The sequence below is a fragment of the Agrilus planipennis genome, unplaced genomic scaffold (genome assembly GCF_000699045.2).
Source record: "Agrilus planipennis isolate EAB-ADULT unplaced genomic scaffold, Apla_2.0 scaffold125, whole genome shotgun sequence".
NCBI classification, from domain to species: domain Eukaryota; kingdom Metazoa; phylum Arthropoda; class Insecta; order Coleoptera; family Buprestidae; genus Agrilus; species Agrilus planipennis.
Genome location: NW_020439119.1, coordinates 334,310 through 360,582, shown reverse-complemented (window position 1 = coordinate 360,582; position 26,273 = coordinate 334,310). Strand labels below are relative to the sequence as shown.

The following is a 26,273-nucleotide window of genomic DNA, read 5'->3' as shown; positions in this document are numbered from 1 at the left end:
CATATAGTTGTGTAATTATTTGACCGCCACCCTGGAAAAAACTAACCAAAAAACACAAATCTGAGGCAGAAGATGATTATGAATTATTTATTCTGTAGCATATTTCATATTTTTAATTAATGTATCTACACTGCATAAAGTATTGAAAAATACTGAGTAGTTGGATAATTCAAATAAATTGATGTTAGATTTTCAAATGTTGATATTTTTCAACGTTTTCGGGCAATTTTGAGGTCAACACCCTTTTGAGTATTATATAGCCCATTAAACTTATTCAACAAGTATCAATAAATTAAGCTACAGGAAATAGTCGATGCAATCTTTGTATAGTTATTCCTCACATTTTAAATAAATGATTATACTGCTTATTATTCACATGTGGGTTAATTTTAATAATTGCCTGACGGAGTTGAAAAATATCAACGAAACGTTGTAGCGTTTGAAAATTCAACATCTACATATTTAAATTGTCCAATATTTTTAAATGGCTATATCAACATGGACGAGAGGAACATATTTAACTGCATGTAATATTGAGTAACGGATCACTCTTATTATTTTCAGGCCCAAAATCGAAAAACGAGGGAATAAAATGGATACCACCTCCATTGATACCCCTTACGCAAGAATCCAGATATAAAAGGTAAATAATCATTCAGTTATATAAATTATTATATGTAAGTTAATATAGTCATTCACATGTATACAGGGTGTAATAGAAATAAGTGCCAAGCTTTAAAAGGTGTAAACTAGATGCAACAGCAGCGTATATAAGGCCAAAACAGTTTTTTGAGAAAATTAGATTAATTTAGAATCCGAAGTCGGTCCTGTGCGTGAACTGGCAACACAGGTATGCACACAATGTAAACATTGCGATAAACATAAACAATTTAGTACTACACTTAATGTTTAGACAAAACAAATTAATTAATTACATTACCGGTAGCACTATGTAAAAGTATGAACACAAAAGATAGAAAAAATTTAATTTACGTACATATTAGTCGGTAAATGAACATTATCTGGATAATTGTACTTTTATGAAGGCACATTTTTTTACCAGCATTGAAGTATTGTCAAAGCGCGTTACCTTGTCGCAAACATGGTTGAAAATAAACTTGCCAAACATTATTTAAAATTGCGAAACATAAATTTGCGTCGCACTATTGTGATTTTTGCGAAAATTCAAAAAAATGCAAGAAAACTAAAAGAAGGTACAATCCCATGTCTGTCATGAGCGAGAATTGACAAGTGTAGTGAAATTGCGATAACAACTGCATCGATAGAGAATGTAAAAAGTGACGCTTATGGAATTATTAATAAAATAAACATCAATATCGCTGATGGTATGCAGTGCTATTTAAAGTACACTTCGATATTATATTAAAAACAAAAAAAAGAAAGAATTAACTTTAGTTAAACATTAATAGGCAAATTATCGTAATATCCTCTAGATAGGTAATTGTAATTTTATTAACTGTAAGGTAAATTTCCACACCACTATTGGGGTATTGCCAAGGTGCGTTACCGCCAAGGTACATTAACGCATTTATTGTGCACGATTAAATTAATCATTAATCTGATTTTTAGTATCCAAACCCTACTTTAGTTCAATGCTAATTTCTAACAGTTTCACTTAATAAAAATTTTCAGATGTATCTCGCACAGGTAAATATTTACATTTTTTTATACAACAGTAATTTCCTTAACTGCGTTGGGCTTCAGCCTCATAAACACTTTTTGTGTAGTAAGATTCATACCTCACATTTCTTTTATGTATATTACCATTGTTTATATTTATTCATTTAGGTATTAAATTAACTTTAGGAAATAATTGATTAAATATTGTTTTCTATAATAAAGTCCAGCTACCAATGAAAATCGGTAATTACGTGTATCAAGCAACTTGCCTACCCTTTTCATTAACGTGAGCTAATTATCAGGTTAAAATCTCGTTCACCTGGTTGATTTCTGGTGATGAGCTTAATTTATAGATCCATGTAAAGGATCTGAAGACCTTCAAACATTTTCGAGTTCAATCGATACAGTAGGATTGCTGTGTGGATCCATGTCAAATTAATCGCTCAAATGGTCTTCACAAGCTTTATATCTACTCCGTAATCGCTTCCAAATGAGTGCGTACTTATATAGAACTACAAGGTTCCCGTTGGTGTCCTGCATTAATTTTTCCCTTTTGCTATTATATACGCCTGCAGTAAAAGAGAACGAATTATAACGAGTTTTATTAGTTGTAGAGTATTAAAGATAAATACAATGTATTTAACTTTCTTGTCATTTCTTAATTACCTAACCGTAATAACAATATGAATAATTTATATATTTATTATAACTTGAGTAAGAAAACCTCCAAATTTGCTAAAACAAATGAACAGAAGTTGGTTTCTACAAAAGCTGACAACTTAATATTTGTAAGCTATGGTGTAACATCCTTGTTTACTAATATTCCCACAGATCAATTTAAGACTATATTTCGCGACAACTGAGATAGATTGCACCAACTAATTGAACTTCTTAAATTCTATAATGAGACTGACTACACCCAATTTGAGAAAAGTCATGGGTGGATCGTGTAGTCCAAAATTGGCAGAGATAGTTATGAATAACCTAGTCACGGATTTTTATAAAATACGTAGATAATTGTTTGACTATGACCCTGTCAATATAGAGAATCTTGCGAATAACGTCTTAGGATCAATTCATCCCTCTCTCAACTTTACCTTTGAAACAGAAACTAACGGGAAATTACCCTTCTTAGATGTGCTCATTATCAGAAGTGGTACTAGATTTAAATTTGGTTAGTTCACAGGTATTTGAATTTCTTGTCTCTCACAAAATCAGTAGCATTTTCAACTACTTCAAACAAGGAATTATTAATTTGAGCTCACCAGAATTTCTGAAAAACAGTCTCCAAAAGGTTCATCGAATATTATACTATCCTGTTGTTTTAATTAATCGAATTCATAGTCAATCTGTTACTAACAAAGAACATTACCAAATAATTATTGCTTCCTTTATTCCTTCTTCTCTCGGCGATTCCCTTTCTTTAAGTACTTTTTTGTTTACTTTTGGGAACCGTCTGGAAACTTTTTCTTTAAATTGTTTAACTGCTTTCCCAGAACGTTGGTACGACACATACATTTACAAATACGGCGCACATGAAGAAAGGTGCCCGTTCACGCACACGTATGACCGATCGCACACAAACACACTCGTGCTCACTACACTGCCCCCTCCTTAAGAATGTTTCGTCCCGAAACATTTTCACTTTCCCTTTCGCAGAATCATGCCAGAATCTGCAGTTATCGCCTTCACGACATCCGCTCCGGGAATAGAAGTAACAGTCCACGGTTTTCTCAAGATTGGTCCGATTCGGGTTATCACTGCAAACCAAAGTGTCCATTCCAGTACGGCGGAACAGGACTTCGATCCTCCAGTGTAGGTTGTCCAGTCCACAACCAAGCTTCGGAATCGCCGGCTCTTGTAGGTTATTCTCCAGAAGATTTCCGCGGAGTTCCATTACGTATCCCAAAGTTCTCTATAAGTTGGTTTATCAGAGCATCTTCCTTTAGTTACTAGGTAATAGATGTTGCGTCGTCCGTCAGGCAGGCACAACAGTCTTCTTCCCTTCTGTGTTTGGTCTTCAAGATGTTCCAAACCGCCAAATCTGCGTTTGAACTCGAACGCGATACCACGGCTCATTCTGAGATCCTTTGAAACGACTGGGCCAGAGAATGTTCCTTGGATATAGCAAAGAGGTCTCTTCGGATTTCTTGCGTCACTCCAAATCTCCTGTTAATATGGGGGGCCTTCCTTCATGAACTCTTCGAATGTGGGTTGGGTAGGAATAGTTCTTAATAATCTGGCTCACGCCTCCTTTGCACTTGTACCGGCGAATGGAGTCAAGCGATTAAAATGGACTACCTTCGGCTTGCCATTTCGANTAAAAACACTACTAAATTATTACTAAACTTAGGTTATGAATTATTATATTTCTTTACACTACTGTTGATATATAACTATTCACTGCCTTATTTATTTCACTGCTGTCACTGTCAATTTGTTTCTGGATTCACTTCTGCAACGGTTAATTTATCCCTTCTTCTCTCGGCGAATCCCTTTCTTTAAGTACTTTTTTGTTTACTTTTGGGAACTTTCTGGAAACATCCGGATAGTTTACTTTTTCTTTGAATTGTTTAACTGCTTTCCCAGAACGCGGGTACGACACATACATTTACAAATACGGCGCACATGAAGAAAAGTGCCCGTTCACGCACACGTATGACCGATCGCACACAAACACACTCGTGCTCGCTACACTGCCCCCTCCTTAAGGATGTTTCGTCCCAAGACATTTTCACCTTCCCTTTCGCAGAATCATGCCAAAATCTGCAGTTCTCGCCTTCACGACATCCGCTCTGATTCGGGTTATCACTGCAAACTAAAGTGTCCATTCCAGTACGGCGGAACAGGACTTCGATCATGTTCCGTACGATCCTCCAGTGTAGGTTGACCAGTCCACAACCAAGCTTCGGAATCGCCGGCTTTTGTAGGTTATTCTCCAGAAGATGTCCGCGGAGTTCCATTACGCATCCCAAAGTTCTCTATAAGTTGGTTTATCAGAGCATCTTCCTTTAGTTACTAGGTAATAGATGTTGCGTCGTCCGTCAGGCAGGCACAACAATCTTCTTTCCTTCTGTGCTTGGTCTTCAAGATGTTCCAAACCGCCAAATCTGCGTTTGAACTCGGACGTGATACCACGGCTCATTCTGAGATCCTTTGAAACGCAATGGGCCAGAGAATAGTCCTTGGATATAGCAAAGAGGTCTCTTCGGATTTCTTGCGTCACTCCAAATCTCCTGTTAATATGGGGGCCTTCCTTCATGAACTCTTCGAATGTAGGTTGGGAAGGAATAGTTCTTAATAATCTGGCTCGCGCCTCCTCTTCATTTGCACCGGCGAATGGAGCCAAGCGATTAAAATGGACTACCTTCGGCTTGCCATTTCTAGCTTTCTTAATTCGGTAGATCACGTCCTTAATCCTCTTCGCTATCTCATAGGGTCCTTCTCAATTCTGTTGGAACTTAGGTGATAGTCTACGGCGACGACGAGGATTATACAACCAAACAAGATCTCCAGTTTGGTAACCACCTGCTGTAGCCTTGATATCGTAGTTTTCTTTAATCCTGTCACTAGCAATCTGCGTATGCAGACGAACCGACTCGTGGATATCGTTAAGCTTTCTTCGGAGGTTGGTAACATAATTTTTTCCAGCCAAGCCATCTCCTGGTTTACAGCCGAATTTGAGGTCAGAAGGTAGTCGTAACTTTCTTCCAAAAAGGACACTGGCAGGTGTTTGGTCAATCGTTTCGTGGACAGATGAACGGTATTCCATTAAACATAAAGGCACATAATGCCAAGTAGCGGTCCCAGTCCCCTTGGTGATCAGACACTACCTTGGAGAGATTTTTAATCAAGGTCCGGTTCATTCGCTCAACCATACCGTCCGATTGTGGATAGAGTCGAGTAGTTCGCGTTTTCTTTATTCCTAGAAGCTCACATATTCCACGGAATATAGCCGATTCGAAATTCGTCCCCTGGTCTGATTGCAAATCCAAGGGCACCCCAAAACGACTGATCAACTCTTTTACCAACTTCTCAACTATAGTTTCCCACTCCTGATTCGGAATAGTCCATAACGACCACGATGTACTTGTTACCTTCCTCGGACTCTGGGAATGGACCCGTCTCATCGATTACGATTCATTCGAAGGGGCCACGGACATTGTTTGTCGCATTGGCGCCCTTGTCGTTTTCTGTGGTCCATTACTAGCGGCACAGGTGGTACACTTCTTACACCAATTCTTGACATCATTCTTAGAGTTCACCCAATAAAATCGCTCTCGAACTTTCCCAAGAGTCTTATTCACCCCAGAATGGCCACCAGATGATCCATCGTGAAGATACTTAAACACCTTTCTAACCTTGTTTCGAGGAATAACCAGTCTTCCTCTCCATCAGGACTTTCAACAACACGCTTCAGTATGCCGTCCTCAAAAACAATTGAGTCCCACTGTGCCCACGTGTGCTCGATCGCACACAAACACACTCGTGCTCGCTACAATATTAACATGAAGGTGAGGTAAAAAGTTTCTCCCATGATACAGGCTTAGTACAAGCTCAGGTTCAATTTCGTGTAACCATTCTATAAGATCATTGTTTTCGTAGCTTATACAGGGTGTTTCTGAAATAAGTAGTAAGCTTGGAAGAGGGCACTATAAAGCAAGAAAATTAAGTTAATATTTGGAGGTCCATAAGCCTACCGTTTTCGAGAAAAATGTATTTGAATGTATATAGTGGGATCAAGTAGAGAAATAGGACATTGCAATGCTAATTGGAGTTATCTTTTAGAAGGTTACATTTTATACACTTATTACTTAGGCCGATAGATACCAACCCCCAAGTAAATCATCAGCAAGTAAGTAATTCTTACCTATGCCCTAAACGAACGATCGATGCGAATGAGAGCGATTGTTTGATTTCGTTATCTTTTCATTCATTAAAACATTAATAGTTCGTTGCGTAATAGCTCTTTTTCATTCCACGAACTAGTTCGTATAGCTCGTCGAAGAAATTCGTTCTTTTTTATAGTTCGTTCGCGAACAACCCATCACTACTAAGTACTTTCAAATAGATTTAACTCAGAAGATCGCTAATTCTTAGCCTTAAATGCTTATGAAGGACGTTACTGAATATTTTCCTTTTACATCAAATAATTTAGAATGTTGTATAAATTTCCAACGCATTAAAGTCCGATGGCGGGTTTAGCCGTGACGACCTCAATGGATGGTGAATCCTACTACGCCGATCTCACAACTGACCTTTAAGCCTTTGACGATGTTTCCTTTGTTCGGAAATTTACAAGCAAAAAACCTCAGACAGCGAAAGATTTACTCGTTTATTTGCGAACAATACCCTCTAGCTGGAATTATATGTAAAGAGGAAACGGCAGATATATTAAACCTTACGGATAAAGGGGTTAGTTACATGGTGATTGACAAATTAAAATGACAATACTAATGTATTTTGATACGTATCTTTTTATTCTAAAAGGTATAAATATCCGGAAATGCAATAACGGAGAATAACTTTTATACAATTACCTAATATCATTTCAAATTGGGTATTTAACAAAATTCACAACTGGTCAAAATTCTGGGTCACAGTTTTCTCCATAAATTCAAACGGAACGACACGTATATTACGGTTTTGAATACATTTAATAATATTCTTTCAGTTTCATGCATTATGGATCCTCCAACTTAAACAAACTCCTCTACTATTCATTGTTTTAATAGTAACCTTTACGTATAGAATTACGACTTAACACCAATTTGTACATTGAAATATTCTCAATAAATACAAAAGAACTAACTTTTCAGTAACTTTTGATATTTCAGCATTGTCACTATATGTGTTAGTTTTAGGTTTTCGTGATTTACATTCTATGTGATAGTTCCCTACCATTTCTACGTTACCAAATTTTCTAATAAGGTAGACTAAGATTATTATTATATAGGAGACNGTTGAGTGTACTAGATGCGCCAACATCCCCTCCGATTGGTTTTATCTTTCCATTAAAAATCAATTCCTCCAGCACTTTTATCTTCTCTTCTGTTTCTTGAATGTTTTTATTAAATTATTCTTCCGATTTATTCTCCAAACTTCTACTGTTTTCTTTCAATTCACGTTTCAATGTTTTACTATTTTCTTCCAATTTATTTTCCAAACTTTTACTGTCTTCTTTCAATTTATTTTCCAAATCTGTCATCATTTGCAACAAAAAGGAACGTTTCAGGATCATGGCGATCCTTTCTGAACGCCTCCGCGAGCCGCCACTGCAGTTCCGCTTTGTTACCGCTTGTCGCTTTATCCCGTTCTTCCAATTATCTTCTTAACTCAGCTATATTTAATTCGTTCAACTTCTTTGCCATTGTAATGACTTTTACACAACCCCACACCTGACACCAGTTGTAATGTTCGTGGGTTTAACAAAAATTTACTTCTAAGACTGGTAAGGACGAAAACTATTTATTTACACTAACTATTAAAGAACTTAAAAACACTATTAAATTATTACTAAACTTAGGTTATGAATTATTCGATTTATTAACACTACTATTGATGTGTCACTATTCACTGCGCTATTTATTTCACTGCTATCACTGTCAATTTAATTCTGGATTCACTTCTGCAACGCTCAATTTATTTCTCCTTCTCTCAGCGATCGTCTCTTCCTTTAAATACTCTTTTGTTTACTTTCGGGAACCTTCTGGAAACATCCGTATAGTTTATTTTTTCTTTGAACTGAAGAAAGGCACCTGCGGCTAGTCGGCGAATCGATAAGCTGTTCACGCACACGTGTGCTCGATCGCACACAAACACACTCGTGCTCGCTACAATATTAACATGAAGATGAGGTAAAATGCTTCTCCCATGATACAGGCTTAGTGCAAGCTCAGGTTCTCGTATATCCATTCTATAAGATCATTGTTTTCGTAGCTTATACAGGGTATTTTTGAAATAAGTAGTAAGCTTGGAAGAGGGCACTATAAAGCAAGAAAANAGGAACAAAATTCCGCTGCCGGCATACCAACGTCATACTGGCAGTTTTTAGACAACAAGAACTTATCCAATCAGCGCAAGCTAAGATGATGTATGCCAGGACTGAGAAAGCCTTTCTCAGTGAGCGAATCCACAGCACACGTCGTGGCCTGGCGAAGACAGATGAAGAACTTTTCGGTCTGCACCTTACTCTAAGCAACTGCATCAAGCAACAAGATTGGTACAAAATTGATGCAATATCGTATTTCAACATGAGGAACGAACTGGATCGTACCGGGGAACATCAGTACGAAGCAAGAGGCAAGTTCCGGGAACGCAAATATCTCGTGGTCAATCTGACGGAGAGGGTACTCACAGAAGACGAGAAGATAGTGATGGTCATAGGAGGAAATTTCGCAATCGCTCCTCGCCATGTTCTCACACGAAATCAGCTATCGAGCATCTACCGAACGAGGATACGAATCGAGACTGAATATATATTCAGGAAGGCAAAGCGTCCCTGTAGCAACCTAATGAGGAATGAAGTATTGACACTGCGAAGCCTAAACAATGATAAGGATATTATCAAATTCAAAGCCGACAAAGGAAATGCAAACATTCTTCTGAAGACCAATAACTACAATAAAAAAACTGAGGAACTCTTGGACCAGGAAAGCTACAAACCCTTGAAGAATGGAAGAACGACTCAACGTAAGTGAGACTGAGACTTATTAGTCGACTCATTACATCATCTTCCCTACCTACAGACGTCCAAAAGCGTATTCTGAGGACGGAAGCTGTTCTACTGAGGCAATATGAATTACCCAAGATTGACAAGGCTAATGTTCCTCTGAGACCGACAGTAAGCACCAGCATACCACTTAGAGGAACACTTGCTATTGCTGCTCCAGTGTCATGTGGGAATGAATACCAGTTATATTTAAGAGGCTGTTGACTTTGACATAGTCTCGCTGTTCACCAAGGTGTCCCTGACAAGGTGCCGCGATCTGGTAACTAAGATCCTTCCTGCCGACATCTGCAAACTCTGAGGTTTGCATCACTAGAAGCTATTTTGTGTGGAAGAGGAACTTCTGCGATCAGGTAGATGGGGTAGCAGTGGGAAACCCACTAAGTCCTGCCATAGCCAATCTCTTCATGGAACACTTTGAGAAGAAAGCTATCGAGACATCGGAGTATAAACTAACTGCATTGATGAGAGCAATACTCAAGGAGCATTAACAGAGCTGTCGACTACGACACACTGAAGTCGGTTGTGGCCGAGCACGCACTGAGGAACGGCGACAACAGAATGCTCTTTGAGAACTGTAAATTGCTAGCTTCGGCCAACTATTATCGCAACAGAATGGTTAGAGAGGCCATCGAGATCCAAACACAGCAGGAGAACTTCAACAAGAAGGAGGACACCCTCAAACTCGACCAGATCTGGAATCCGATCTTCAGGAACCCTCGAACGGTACTGACCGTCATGCTATGATTGAGTGATTCGGAACATGCACCACTCCCTACCCACTGATAGAAATGCAACCTGCGCAGAACATGTTTCACTTTAGGTTGCGTATGATGTTTCCCCTTCTGAAGAGAGGACACTAATGGTCACGTTAGGAAGAAAAATCAAGTTAGTATGAAGAGATGCATAAGTAAAATAGGTTTTGTTTCTAAAAGAAAAATTTAGATCATCTCATCCTACATGTGAGGTGCGACGGTTGTCTACCGATAAGGAAAGATGTGCAAAGTAAAAAATTACGACGTTAATAGTAGTGCGAAAAATGGTTTCGTATCCCTTATATATAAATAGTTACATAATAAAATAATTATAGAGATAAAATCGTTGGGTAACCCGTACATATTCATAAATCTGTCGGTCCCTGTGAGTGCCGGTAAATGAAGTCAGTTTCACAAATCTTTGTATTTTTTAATTAAAATTGTTGAAAATTATACTAAATTGACAATCATTATGTCTAAAAAAGAAAAAAAAGGAAGTAGGTATTGAAAAGGTATTTATACATATGAAGAATTATATTAAAAACAAAGATAAAGAAACATTCCTTAATACTATAGACCAATTAGCATTAATTAGTGAAAGTTCTTCAAAAATTACAAGAAAGATATGTAGGTATTGCGGTTCAAAAGAAACAAATAAGAACGAAACCACTTGAGTGATGATGTAAATAACAAATAAAAGTAAAGGTAATGTAAACAATTTCTCCCATCTCATGCATAAAAATATATGAACATATACATACGTATGTAATAAATTAGAAAATTGAATACACAAACGAAAATTTGTACAATACATTTGCATTTTATGGATCAGTTCGCCTACATTTGTCGTATTTACGAAATCGTTACATTACACTTAATGACTGACATTCCCCTACTATTGTTTCGATTGTCAGGATTACCTGTTTGTGTTGTACAAATTCCCTTTAAACAAATACAGAAAGCAACAGGTTCACCGGTAAAACACGAAAAAATATACAGGCTGTCCCACCTAAGACCTCTTCTATAGCTTCTGTGTTATTAGTTTGTGGGTAAAATGTTTCATATAAATGTTATAAACGGAACAACCTGTATATAATTAAATATTTGAATAGGGATGATGACTGATTTTCAAAAACTACTCCACGATGTTTGTAGGTGACTGCTTTATACAAAATAAATTTTATTTCCGAAAAGAATTCAGGTTTTTAAGGAAAAATTAGCGTTTTAAAGAATACGATTTAAACTTTACGCCAAAACGATAGAATAGTAATGGCGTCTATGTGTGACGTCACCGTTTCGTAAACAGTTGACACGTTGCATGTTTACATGCATTGAGATACATTAATTTAATTATTTTGAGCGATAGTTATCATGAATTCTGATGTGTATCGATGGTGTGCGGTTCCTCAATGTAATAATACATCGATAAAAACTCCGAATAAGTTGTTCATTAACGTTCCAATGAAAAAAAAAGTGAGAAATACGTGGCTTAATCTTGCAAGGCGAGACCAAGCAGCTATATCTTCAAATTCTGTAATTTATTTCTATGAAGTCCATTTCGATGTAAGTATTTAAATCATTTACCACTTTTAAAATGTTTGATGTGTTTAGTAAGCATAATGTCGAGATTAAAAACAGTTTGTAAATGTCACTGTTGATTAAATTTGAGGTTGGGATTCATTTGTTTTGCTTATTTTTATCACACCGCTGTCTGTGTATGTAAGTATATAAGTACATAACAACATTATTCTGACTGCAGTTACCAAATGATATGGAAAATTACATGCAATATCATGTGATGGGTTCAGTTTTACAAGTGCGCATGAAGCCAGGGTGTATCCCCAGAAGATTTGAATGCCAACCGGACAGGAGAAAGCGAACTGCTAACACTACAGAGCGACCACATGTTCTTAAAAAACAAAAACGAACATTAATTGAGGATAGTGAAAAAGGTTTAGCAGAAGAAAGTACATCTACAAAATTAGAAACTGCTGCTAGTTCATCAGAAAGTTCAGCTTTGTACACAATGAAAGACTACCAAATAGGACCTACCACGTCCCCAAAATGGGCTGATAAATCTGTACAAGTACTTATAATACCCAAATTTAGGAGTAACGCAGTCCAGACTCATATTAAATTAGTAAGCCAATTATTACTAAGTCAAATATATCAAGCCTATTGAAAGACTCAAAAGGAATATTTACAAAAGACGATCAATCTGACAGTGATATTTCATATACACCATCTGTGACTCAACTAGAGTCATCACCATCAATACAATCATCTCCAGTGAAATCGACTTCAGACTGCAGTGAATTAATTGAGGAGAGAAAGAAAGAGGAGGAATCAGACACATTACTTAAAATAATGAGAAATCCGCGGTCATATGTAGGTCTTCCGAAAAGCTGTTGGTATTTATTGGATTTAATTGAAAACAATACGAAAATTTCTACTAACCATATTCTGCTTTGTTTAAAAAAAAATAAGATTAAACAGTCCCTTCAGAGAGCTTGCTGATGATTTTTCCATGAGCACTACATATGCAAGCAAAATATTTTTTAAAAATATATCAATAATAGCCAACGTAATGCAGCCATTTATTGTATCATTAGATAAAAATTTAACAAAACGCACTTTGCCCATGGCTTTTAGGCACAAATTTCATAATACAAGTTGCATAACAGACTGTTTAGAAATTGAGATACAAAAGCCTTCCAAAAGTGTCAATCAAGCTCTATCATGGTCTGATTACAAAAAAGCTAACACCATCAAATATCTAGTGTCTTGTACACCAACTGGTTTAGTGAATTAAGTTTCCCCAGGCTATGGTGGACGAGTAACTGATACATGCTTGGTTGAATCATGTGATTTTATTAAGTGTTTAGAGCCTGGTATGCGTGTGATGGCGGACAGAGGATTCAAACATGTAGAACAATACTTACATATGCACGCTGTACAACTTGTACGACCTCTAAGTGTTGTCACAGGAGCCAAAAAGCGAAGTAAAAGAAACTAAGCAGATAGCTAGTCTGAGGATTCATGTAGAAAGGGTAATTAGACGTTTAAGAGAATTTAATATGTTAAAGTCCCATGCTTGTCTAAACACAAATTTTGTAAAAGTACTAGATGAAGTTATTGTAATTGCGTGTGCTCTTATAAATTTGCAAGACTCACTTATTAAATCAAACTAAGAAATTGAATTTTGTGCGTTTTATTTCCATAAATATTACAATGTACTTTGGTATAACACTGGATACACCTCTTCTTTCCACAAATCAGCTATAACGTTGAGGAACTGATACATATATGTTTCATTAAATGTCACATATATAGTTTCTACTTTCTTATTTGTGCTAAACTTGCTATCAGCTACGCAAAAGTAACCCTTTTGTAGCCCTATCAAATACATTTGTATCTGAATCTGTGCATTAAATTTTTCTGTTGGTTTTCCATTTTTAACATAATTTTGATATGTTTTATCACTTGTGGGGCATTTAATTTCAATAACACTATCCTCACAGATCCCATCCGGTGATCCTGCTATCATGAAGTACTCATTAGACAACATGAGCCCACACTTCTTTATTTTCTTGCCAAGTTGCATGCTGAAAGTTTTTCGGACTTCGTTTTCTAATGTCCTACCAAGTTTCATAGCAGCGTTGTCTGGAATACTCCCTCCCATTATCAATGCTATAAGAGTTCCATCATTTTTCTTACACCGACTAAATTCATAAGCTCGAGATGCTGTAATTCTACCATAACGAAGTCAAAAACCAAAGGTTGCTATGATGTTGTTCTCTGGTTTCTACCTCTATTTGAGTAATAGTTTCATCAGACAGTACTAATTTTTCCAGAAATATCTCGCAACATTTCTCTTNACGAAGTCTCAAACCAAAGGTTGCTATGATGTTGTTCTCTGGTTTCTACCTCTATTTGAGTAATAGTTTCATCAGACAGTACTAATTTTTCCAGAAATATCTCGCAACATTTCTCTTTATATGTCAGCACAAGTTGATGCATTGATAAATTTTGAATAGTATTACAAACGTAATCAGATTGATATTTTAATAGCTCACAATTATTGAGTTTTCTTTTTCTTCCCATATCCAAAAACTTATCAAGAATACTACTATTTGATGGTAAGCTAGGTACACCATTTGACAATCCCTTTGCTGTTATACACTTGAGACTATTTCCAACCCTGGACAGTTTGGATTTTTTCCAGTAACATGCGACAGCTGTACAGGACGGCNATTAATGTATCTACACTGCATAAAGTATTGAAAAATACTGAGTAGTTGGATAATTCAAATAAATTGATGTTAGATTTTCAAATGTTGATATTTTTCAACGTTTTCGGGCAATTTTGAGGTCAACACCCTTTTGAGTATTATATAGCCCATTAAACTTATTCAACAAGTATCAATAAATTAAGCTACAGGAAATAGTCGATGCAATCTTTGTATAGTTATTCCTCACATTTTAAATAAATGATTATACTGCTTATTATTCACATGTGGGTTAATTTTAATAATTGCCTGACGGAGTTGAAAAATATCAACGAAACGTTGTAGCGTTTGAAAATCCAACATTTACATATTTAAATTGTCCAATATTTTTAAATGGCTATATCAACATGGACGAGAGGAACATATAGGGTCAATTGAAAAGTATCTAACATTTCTCTAGAAGGTTTTGATAAGTCCGGTATACAACTAGTNTAGATTAATTTAGAATCCGAAGTCGGTCCTGTGCGTGAACTGGCAACACAGGTATGCACACAATGTAAACATTGCGATAAACATAAACAATTTAGTACTACACTTAATGTTTAGACAAAACAAATTAATTAATTACATTACCGGTAGCACTATGTAAATGTATGAACACAAAAGATAGAAAAAATGTAATTTACGTACACATTAGTCGGTAAATGAACATTATCTGGATAATTGTACTTTTATGAAGGCACATTTTTTTACCAGCATTGAAATATTGTCAAAGCGCGTTACCTTTTCGCAAACATGGTTGAAAATAAACTTGCCAAACATTCTTTAAAATTGCGAAACATAAATTTGCGTCGCACTATTGTAATTTTTGCGAAAATTCAAAAAAATGCAAGAAAACTAAAAGAAGGTACAATCCCATGTCTGTCATGAGCGAGAATTGACAAGTGTAGTGAAATTGCGATAACAACTGCATCGATAGAGAATGTAAAAAGTGACGCTTATTGAATTATTAATAAAATAAACATCAATATCGCTGATGGTATGCAGTGCTATTTAAAGTACACTTCGATATTATATTAAAAACAAAAAAAAGAAAGAATTAATTTAGTTAAACATTAATAGGCAAATTATCGTAATATCCTCTAGATAGGTAATTGTAATTTTATTAACTGTAAGGTAAATTTCCACACCACTATTGGGGTATTTCCAAGGTGCGTTACCGCCAAGGTACATTAAGGCATTTATTGTGAACGATTAAATTAATCATTAATCTGATTTTTAGTATCCAAACCCTACTTTAGTTCAATGCTAATTTCTAACAGTTTCACTTAATAAAAATTTTCAGATGTATCTCGCACAGGTAAATATTTACATTTTTTTATACAACAGTAATTTCCTTAACTGCGTTGGGCTTCAGCCTCATAAACACTTTTTGTGTAGTAAGATTCATACCTCACATTTCTTTTATGTATATTTCCATTGTTTATATTTATTCATTTAGGTATTAAATTAACTTTAGGAAATAATTGATTAAATATTGTTTTCTATAATAAAGTCCAGCTACCAATGAAAATCGGTAATTACGTGTATCAAGCAACTTGCCTACCCTTTTCATTAACGTGAGCTAATTATCAGGTTAAAATCTCGTTCACCTGGTTGATTTCTGGTGATGAGCTTAATTTATAGATCCATGTAAAGGATCTGAAGACCTTCAAACATTTTCGAGTTCAATCGATACAGTAGGATTGCTGTGTGGATCCATGTCAAATTAATCGCTCAAATGGTCTTCACAAGCTTTATATTTACTCCGTAATCGCTTCCAAATGAGTGCGTACTTATATAGAACTACAAGGTTCCCGTTGGTGTCCTGCATTAATTTTTCCCTTTTGCTATTATATACGCCTGCAGTAAAAGAGAACGAATTATAACGAGTTTTATTAGTTGTAGAGTATTAAAGATAAATACAATGTATTTAACTTTCTTGTCATTTCTTAATTACCTAACCGTAATAACAATATGAATAATTTATATATTTATTATAACTTGAGTAAGAAAACCTCCAAATTTGCTAAAACAAATGAACAGAAGTTGGTTTCTACAAAAGCTGACAACTTAATATTTGTAAGCTATGGTGTAACATCCTTGTTTACTAATATTCCCACAGATCAATTTAAGACTATATTTCGCGACAACTGAGATAGATTGCACCAATTAATTGAACTTCTTAAATTCTATAATGAGACTGACTACACCCAATTTGAGAAAAGTCATGGGTGGATCGTATAGTCCAAAATTGGCAGAGATAGTTATGAATAACCTAGTCACGGATTTTTATAAAATACGTAGATAATTGTTTGACTATGACCCTGTCAATATAGAGAATCTTGCGAATAACGTCTTAGGATCAATTCATCCCTCTCTCAACTTTACCTTTGAAACAGAAACTAACGGGAAATTACCCTTCTTAGATGTGCTCATTATCAGAAGTGGTACTAGATTTAAATTTGGTTAGTTCACAGGTATTTGAATTTCTTGTCTCTCACAAAATCAGTAGCATTTTCAACTACTTCAAACAAGGAATTATTAATTTGAGCTCACCAGAATTTCTGAAAAACAATCTCCAAAAGGTTCATCGAATATTATACTATCCTATTGTTTTAGTTAATCGAATTCATAGTCAATCTGTTAATAACAAAGAACATTACCAAATAATTATTGCTTCCTTTATTCCTTCTTCTCTCGGCGATTCCCTTTCTTTAAGTACTTTTTTGTTTACTTTTGGGAACTTTCTGGAAACATCCGGATAGTTTACTTTTTCTTTGAATTGTTTAACTGCTTTCCCAGAACGCGGGTACGACACATACATTTACAAATACGGCGCACATGAAGAAAGGTGCCCGTTCACGCACACGTATGACCGATCGCACACAAACACACTCGTGCTCACTACACTGCCCCCTCCTTAAGAATGTTTCGTCCCGAAACATTTTCACTTTCCCTTTCGCAGAATCATGCCAGAATCTGCAGTTATCGCCTTCACGACATCCGCTCCGGGAATAGAAGTAACAGTCCACGGTTTTCTCAAGATTGGTCCGATTCGGGTTATCACTGCAAACCAAAGTGTCCATTCCAGTACGGCGGAACAGGACTTCGATCCTCCAGTGTAGGTTGTCCAGTCCACAACCAAGCTTCGGAATCGCCGGCTCTTGTAGGTTATTCTCCAGAAGATTTCCGCGGAGTTCCATTACGTATCCCAAAGTTCTCTATAAGTTGGTTTATCAGAGCATCTTCCTTTAGTTACTAGGTAATAGATGTTGCGTCGTCCGTCAGGCAGGCACAACAGTCTTCTTCCCTTCTGTGTTTGGTCTTCAAGATGTTCCAAACCGCCAAATCTGCGTTTGAACTCGAACGCGATACCACGGCTCATTCTGAGATCCTTTGAAACGACTGGGCCAGAGAATGTTCCTTGGATATAGCAAAGAGGTCTCTTCGGATTTCTTGCGTCACTCCAAATCTCCTGTTAATATGGGGGGCCTTCCTTCATGAACTCTTCGAATGTGGGTTGGGTAGGAATAGTTCTTAATAATCTGGCTCACGCCTCCTTTGCACTTGTACCGGCGAATGGAGTCAAGCGATTAAAATGGACTACCTTCGGCTTGCCATTTCGAGCTTTCTTAATTCGGTAGATCACGTCCTTAATCCTCTTCGCTATCTCATAGGGTCCTTCTCAATTCTGTTGGAACTTAGGTGATAGTCTACGGCGACGACGAGGATTATACAACCAAACAAGATCTCCAGTTTGGTAACCACCTGCTGTAGCCTTGATATCGTAGTTTTCTTTAATCCTGTCACTAGCAATCTGCGTATGCAGACGAACCGACTCGTGGATATCGTTAAGCTTTCTTCGGAGGTTGGTAACATAATTTTTTCCAGCCAAGCCATCTCCTGGTTTACAGCCGAATTTGAGGTCAGAAGGTAGTCGTAACTTTCTTCCAAAAAGGACACTGGCAGGTGTTTGGTCAATCGTTTCGTGGACAGATGAACGGTATTCCATTAAACATAAAGGCACATAATGCCAAGTAGCGGTCCCAGTCCCCTTGGTGATCAGACACTACCTTGGAGAGATTTTTAATCAAGGTCCGGTTCATTCGCTCAACCATACCGTCCGATTGTGGATAGAGTCGAGTAGTTCGAGTTTTCTTTATTCCTAGAAGCTCACATATTCCACGGAATATAGCCGATTCGAAATTCCTCCCCTGGTCTGAGTGCAAATCCAAGGGCACCCCAAAACGACTGATCAACTCTTTTACCAACTCCTCAACTATAGTTTCCCACTCCTGATTCGGAAGGGTATAAGCTTCAACCCACTTGGTAAAATAGTCCATAACGACCACGATGTACTTGTTACCTTCCTCGGACTCTGGGAATGGACCCGTCTCATCGATTGCAATTCATTCGAAGGGGCCACCGACATTGTTTGTCGCATTGGCGCCCTTGGCGTTTTCTGTGGTCCATTACTCGCGGCACAGGTGGTACACTTCTTACACCAATTCTTGACATCATTCTTAGAGTTCACCCAATAAAATCGCTCTCGAACTTTCCCAAGAGTCTTATTCACCCCAGAATGGCCACCAGATGATCCATCGTGAAGATTCTTAAACACCTCTCTAACCTTGTTTCGAGGAATAACCAGTCTTCCTCTCCATCAGGACTTTCAACAACACGCTTCAGTATGCCGTCCTCCAAAACCATTGAGTCGCACTGGGCCCATAACGATTTTAGTACTTGGGTATAGGAAGCAATTTGCTGCCATTTTGGCCGTTTTCCGTCTCTTTTCCGTTCCATCACCTTCTTCAAGTCCGGTTCGTTTTATTGGTCGTGTTCTATATTTTCAAGTAACCAATCGTCACCGATTACCGTGACGCGTTGAATTGCTTCTACATTCTTTTCCATTCGATCACACTGCTTGTAGTGTGTTTGACAAGATCTTCTGGAAAGTGCATCGGCATTTTTATGTCCAGTTCCAGGCCGGTGGTCTACGTCAAAATCATATTCCTGTTGTTGACGTTGAATACTTGCGGAAGAAGTACTTTTCCTACACTACCTTTTCGTATGACGTAGTTCGCCTCAATTCCAACATCTTAGCTTTCGAGTTCCTTTATTGAACTTGGAGATGATTCGGCAGACTATTTCTTCTAAAGATTCTAAAGAATTCGTTTCTTCACACAGTAGCCGAACCCTTCCCTGTTTGCTATAGGCCCATTTAACAGTTTCGTACTCCCATACTCGAGGCAATGCATCAGTAGCGTCTTAGGTCGGTCAAGGCGTATTTGTTGTTGTGTGTCACTGTCCCGAAGTCCATCAGTAAATGCATCTCTCTTTGCATGTTACATGCATCTCCACGAAGCACAATGGTCAACGCAGTGGCTTTTTCTTCAGGCGCCCACTTATTCGCCTTAACAGCTGCTTCGAATTGCTTGTGGTATGTGGTCCATGAGGACTTTCCGTCAAACGTTGACGGCTTTACTCGTGTTCCTGACTATACCGCTTCGTTAGCTGATTTGTTTGACTTTGTTGAGTGTACTAGATGCGCCAACATCCCCTCCGATTGGTTTTATCTTTCCATTAAAAATCAATTCCTCCAGCCCTTTTATCTTCTCTTCTGTTTCTTGAATGTTTTTATTAAATTATTCTTCCGATTTATTCTCCAAACTTCTACTGTTTTCTTTCAATTCACGTTTCAATGTTTTACTATTTTCTTCCAATTTATTTTCCAAACTTTTACTGTCTTCTTTCAATTTATTTNAGGGGCCACGGACATTGTTTGTCGCATTGGCGCCCTTGTCGTTTTCTGTGGTCCATTACTAGCGGCACAGGTGGTACACTTCTTACACCAATTCTTGACATCATTCTTAGAGTTCACCCAATAAAATCGCTCTCGAACTTTCCCAAGAGTCTTATTCACCCCAGAATGGCCACCAGATGATCCATCGTGAAGATACTTAAACACCTTTCTAACCTTGTTTCGAGGAATAACCAGTCTTCCTCTCCATCAGGACTTTCAACAACACGCTTCAGTATGCCGTCCTCAAAAACAATTGAGTCCCACTGTGCCCACGTGTGCTCGATCGCACACAAACACACTCGTGCTCGCTACAATATTAACATGAAGGTGAGGTAAAAAGTTTCTCCCATGATACAGGCTTAGTACAAGCTCAGGTTCAATTTCGTGTAACCATTCTATAAGATCATTGTTTTCGTAGCTTATACAGGGTGTTTCTGAAATAAGTAGTAAGCTTGGAAGAGGGCACTATAAAGCAAGAAAATTAAGTTAATATTTGGAGGTCCATAAGCCTACCGTTTTCGAGAAAAATGTATTTGAATGTATATAGTGGGATCAAGTAGAGAAATAGGACATTGCAATGCTAATTGGAGTTATCTTTTAGAAGGTTACATTTTATACACTTATTACTTAGGCCGATAGATACCAACCCCCAAGTAAATCATCAGCAAGTAAGTAATTCTTATCTATGCCCTAAACGAACGATCGATGCGAATGAGATCGATTGTTTGATTTCGTTATCTTTTCATTCATTAAAACATTAATAGTTCGTTGCGTAATAGCTCTTTTTCATTCCACGAACTAGTTCGTATAGCTCGTCGAAGAGATTCGTTCTTTTTTATAGTTCGTTCGCGAACAACCCATATAGATTTAACTCAGAAGATCGATAATTCTTAGCCTTAAATGCTTATGAAGGACGTTACTTAATATTTTCCTTTTACATCAAATAATTTAGAATGTTGTATAAATTTCCAACGCATTAAAGTCCGATGGCGGGTTTAGCCGTGACGACCTCAATGGATGGTGAATCCTACTACGCCGATCTCACAACTGACCTTTAAGCCTTTGACGATGTTTCCTTTGTTCGGAAATTTACAAGCAAAAAACCTCAGACAGCGAAAGATTTACTCGTTTATTTGCGAACAATACCCTCTAGCTGGAATTATATGTAAAGAGGAAACGGCAGATATATTAAACCTTACGGATAAAGGGGTTAGTTACATGGTGATTGACAAATTAAAATGACAATACTAATGTATTTTGATACGTATCTTTTTATTCTAAAAGGTATAAATATCCGGAAATGCAATAACGGAGAATAACTTTTATACAATTACCTAATATCATTTCAAATTGGGTATTTAACAAAATTCACAACTGGTCAAAATTCTGGGTCACAGTTTTCTCCATAAATTCAAACGGAACGACACGTATATTACGGTTTTGAATACATTTAATAATATTCTTTCAGTTTCATGCATTATGGATCCTCCAACTTAAACAAACTCCTCTATTACTCATTGTTTTAATAGTAACTTTTACGTATAGAATTACGACTTAACACCAATTTGTACATTGAAATATTCTCAATAAATACAAAAGAACTAACTTTTCAGTAACTTTTGATATTTCAGCATTGNTCGTGGGTTTAACAAAATTAACTTCTAAGACTGATAACGACAAAAAACTATTTATTTACACTAACTATTAAAGAACTTAAAAACACTATTAAATTATTACTAAACTTAGGTTATGAATTATTCGATTTATTAACACTACTATTGATGTGTCACTATTCACTGCGCTATTTATTTCACTGCTATCACTGTCAATTTAATTCTGGATTCACTTCTGCAACGCTCAATTTATTTCTCCTTCTCTCAGCGATCGTCTCTTCCTTTAAATACTCTTTTGTTTACTTTCGGGAACCTTCTGGAAACATCCGTATAGTTTATTTTTTCTTTGAACTGAAGAAAGGCACCTGCGGCTAGTCGGCGAATCGATAAGCTGTTCACGCACACGTGTGCTCGATCGCACACAAACACACTCGTGCTCGCTACAATATTAACATGAAGATGAGGTAAAATGCTTCTCCCATGATACAGGCTTAGTGCAAGCTCAGGTTCTCGTATATCCATTCTATAAGATCATTGTTTTCGTAGCTTATACAGGGTATTTTTGAAATAAGTAGTAAGCTTGGAAGAGGGCACTATAAAGCAAGAAAATTAAGTTAATATTTGGAGGTCCATAAGCCCACCGTTTTCGAGAAAAATGTATTTGAATGTATATAGTGGGATCGAGTAGAGAAATAGGACATTGCAATGCTAATTGGAGTTATCTTTTAGAAGGTTACATTTTATACACTTATTACTTAGGCCGATAGATACCAACCCCCAAGTAAATCATCAGCAAGTAAGTAATTCTTATCTATGCCCTAAACGAACGATCGATGCGAATGAGATCGATTGTTTGATTTCGTTATCTTTTCATTCATTAAAACATTAATAGTTCGTTGCGTAATAGCTCTTTTTCATTCCACGAACTAGTTCGTATAGCTCGTCGAAGAGATTCGTTCTTTTTTATAGTTCGTTCGCGAACAACCCATATAGATTTAACTCAGAAGATCGATAATTCTTAGCCTTAAATGCTTATGAAGGACGTTACTTAATATTTTCCTTTTACATCAAATAATTTAGAATGTTGTATAAATTTCCAACGCATTAAAGTCCGATGGCGGGTTTAGCCGTGACGACCTCAATGGATGGTGAATCCTACTACGCCGATCTCACAACTGACCTTTAAGCCTTTGACGATGTTTCCTTTGTTCGGAAATTTACAAGCAAAAAACCTCAGACAGCGAAAGATTTACTCGTTTATTTGCGAACAATACCCTCTAGCTGGAATTATATGTAAAGAGGAAACGGCAGATATATTAAACCTTACGGATAAAGGGGTTAGTTACATGGTGATTGACAAATTAAAATGACAATACTAATGTATTTTGATACGTATCTTTTTATTCTAAAAGGTCATNCGACAGATATATTAAAGCTTACGGATAGAGGGGTTTTTTACATGGTCATTGACAAATTAAAATGACAATACTAATGTATCTTGATACGTATCTTTTTATTCTAAAAGGTATAAATATCCGGAAATGCAATAACGGAGAATAACTTTTATACAATTACCTAATATCATTTCAAATTGGGTATTTAACAAAATTCACAACTGGTCAAAATTCTGGGTCACAGTTTTCTCCATAAATTCAAACGGAACGACACGTATATTACGGTTTTGAATACATTTAATAATATTCTTTCAGTTTCATGCATTATGGATCCTCCAACTTAAACAAACTCCTCTATTACTCATTGTTTTAATAGTAACTTTTACGTATAGAATTACGACTTAACACCAATTTGTACATTGAAATATTCTCAATAAATACAAAAGAACTAACTTTTCAGTAACTTTTGATATTTCAGCATTGTCACTATATGTGTTAGTTTTAGGTTTTCGTGATTTACATTCTATGTGATAGTTCCCTACCATTTCTACGTTACCAAATTTTCTAATAAGGTAGACTAATATTATTATTATACTATTAGGTTATTAATTAACCATAGTTACATTGTTGATTAGTCATTCAAAATTGTACAATTACCTTTAAGTATTACATTAAGATAGTTGTATCTCAAAATAAATATATAATAAAATTCATGACATGGTGGAGGCCCGAGCTTCATTCGGTGATACCTTTTGCGGCAGTTTTCTTTTAAACAAAAGGTTTTTATAGTAAATTTAATTTTAACAGTTAACAAATTGGTACATGCTTTCGCGGCCAGTAGGAACAAAATTCCGCTGCCGGCATACCAACGTCATACTGGCAGTTTTTAGACAACAAGAACTTATCCAATCAGCGCAAGCTAAGATGATGTATGCCAGGACTGAGAAAGCCTTTCTCAGTGAGCGAATCCACAGCACACGTCGTGGCCTGGCGAAGACAGATGAAGAACTTTTCGGTCTGCACCTTACTCTAAGCAACTGCATCAAGCAACAAGATTGGTACAAAATTGATGCAATATCGTATTTCAACATGAGGAACGAACTGGATCGTACCGGGGAACATCAGTACGAAGCAAGAGGCAAGTTCCGGGAACGCAAATATCTCGTGGTCAATCTGACGGAGAGGGTACTCACAGAAGACGAGAAGATAGTGATGGTCATAGGAGGAAATTTCGCAATCGCTCCTCGCCATGTTCTCACACGAAATCAGCTATCGAGCATCTACCGAACGAGGATACGAATCGAGACTGAATATATATTCAGGAAGGCAAAGCGTCCCTGTAGCAACCTAATGAGGAATGAAGTATTGACACTGCGAAGCCTAAACAATGATAAGGATATTATCAAATTCAAAGCCGACAAAGGAAATGCAAACATTCTTCTGAAGACCAACAACTACAATAAAAAAACTGAGGAACTCTTGGACCAGGAAAGCTACAAACCCTTGAAGAATGGAAGAACGACTCATCGTAAGTGAGACTGAGACTTATTAGTCGACTCATTACATCATCTCCCCTACCTACAGACGTCCAAAAGCGTATTCTGAGGACGGAAGCTGTTCTACTGAGGCAATATGGATTACCCAAGATTGACAAGGCTAATGTTCCTCTGAGACCGACAGTAAGCACCAGCATACCACTTAGAGGAACACTTGCTATTGCTGCTCCAGTGTCATGTGGGAATGAATACCAGTTATATTTAAGAGGCTGTTGACTTTGACATAGTCTCGCTGTTCACCAAGGTGTCCCTGACAAGCTGCCGCGACCTGGTAACTAAGATCCTTCCTGCCGACATCTGCAAACTCTGAGGTTTGCATCACTAGAAGCTATTTTGTGTGCAAGAGGAACTTCTGCGATCAGGTAGATGGGGTAGCAGTGGGAAACCCACTAAGTCCTGCCATAGCCAATCTCTTCATGGAACACTTTGAGAAGAAAGCTATCGAGACATCGGAGTATAAACTAACTGCATTGATGGGAGCAATACTCAAGGAGCATTAACAGAGCTGTCGACTACGACACACTGAAGTCGGTTGTGGCCGAGCACGCACTGAGGAACGGCGACAACAGAATGCTCTTTGAGAACTGTAAATTGCTAGCTTCGGCCAACTATTATCGCAACAGAATGGTTAGAGAGGCCATCGAGATCCAAACACACCAGGAGAACTTCAACAAGAAGGAGGACACCCTCAAACTCGACCAGATCTGGAATCCGATCTTCAGGAACCCTCGAACGGTACTGACCGTCATGCTATGATTGAGTGATTCGGAACATGCACCACTCCCTACCCACTGATAGAAATGCAACCTGCGCAGAACATGTTTCACTTTAGGTTGCGTATGATGTTTCCCCTTCTGAAGAGAGGACACTAATGGTCACGTTAGGAAGAAAAATCAAGTTAGTATGAAGAGATGCATAAGTAAAATAGGTTTTGTTTCTAAAAGAAAAATTTAGATCATCTCATCCTACATGTGAGGTGCGACGGTTGTCTACCGATAAGGAAAGATGTACAAAGTAAAAAATTACGACGTTAATAGTAGTGCGAAAAATGGTTTCGTATCCCTTATATACAAATAGTCACATAATAAAATAATTATAGAGATAAAATCGTTGGGTAACCCGTACATATTCATAAATCTGTCGGTCCCTGTGAGTGCCGGTAAATGAAGTCAGTTTCACAAATCTTTGTATTTTTTAATTAAAATTGTTGAAAATTATACTAAATTGACAATCATTATGTCTAAAAAAAAAAAAGGAAGTAGGTATTGAAAAGGTATTTATACATATGAAGAATTATATTAAAAACAAAGATAAAGAAACATTCCTTAATACTATAGACCAATTAGCATTAATTAGTGAAAGTTCTTCAAAAATTACAAGAAAGATATGTAGGTATTGCGGTTCAAAAGAAACAAATAAGAACGAAACCACTTGAGTGATGATGTAAATAACAAATAAAAGTAAAGGTAATGTAAACAATTTCTCCCATCTCATGCATAAAAATATATGAA

At 37.0% G+C, this 26,273-nt stretch overlaps 1 protein-coding gene across 1 annotated transcript in view; it reads left to right on the top strand.

Moving 5' to 3' along the window:
• Positions 1 to 621: 621 nt before the first annotated feature.
• LOC108736200 (dopamine receptor 2) overlaps positions 622 to 26,273 on the top strand; it is a 121,522-nt gene continuing 95,870 nt past the window's right edge. The window contains exon 1 of the mRNA XM_025977712.1: positions 622 to 643. The gene's annotated coding sequence lies outside the window, so the exon portion shown is untranslated. The remainder of the gene's footprint in view (positions 644 to 26,273) is intronic.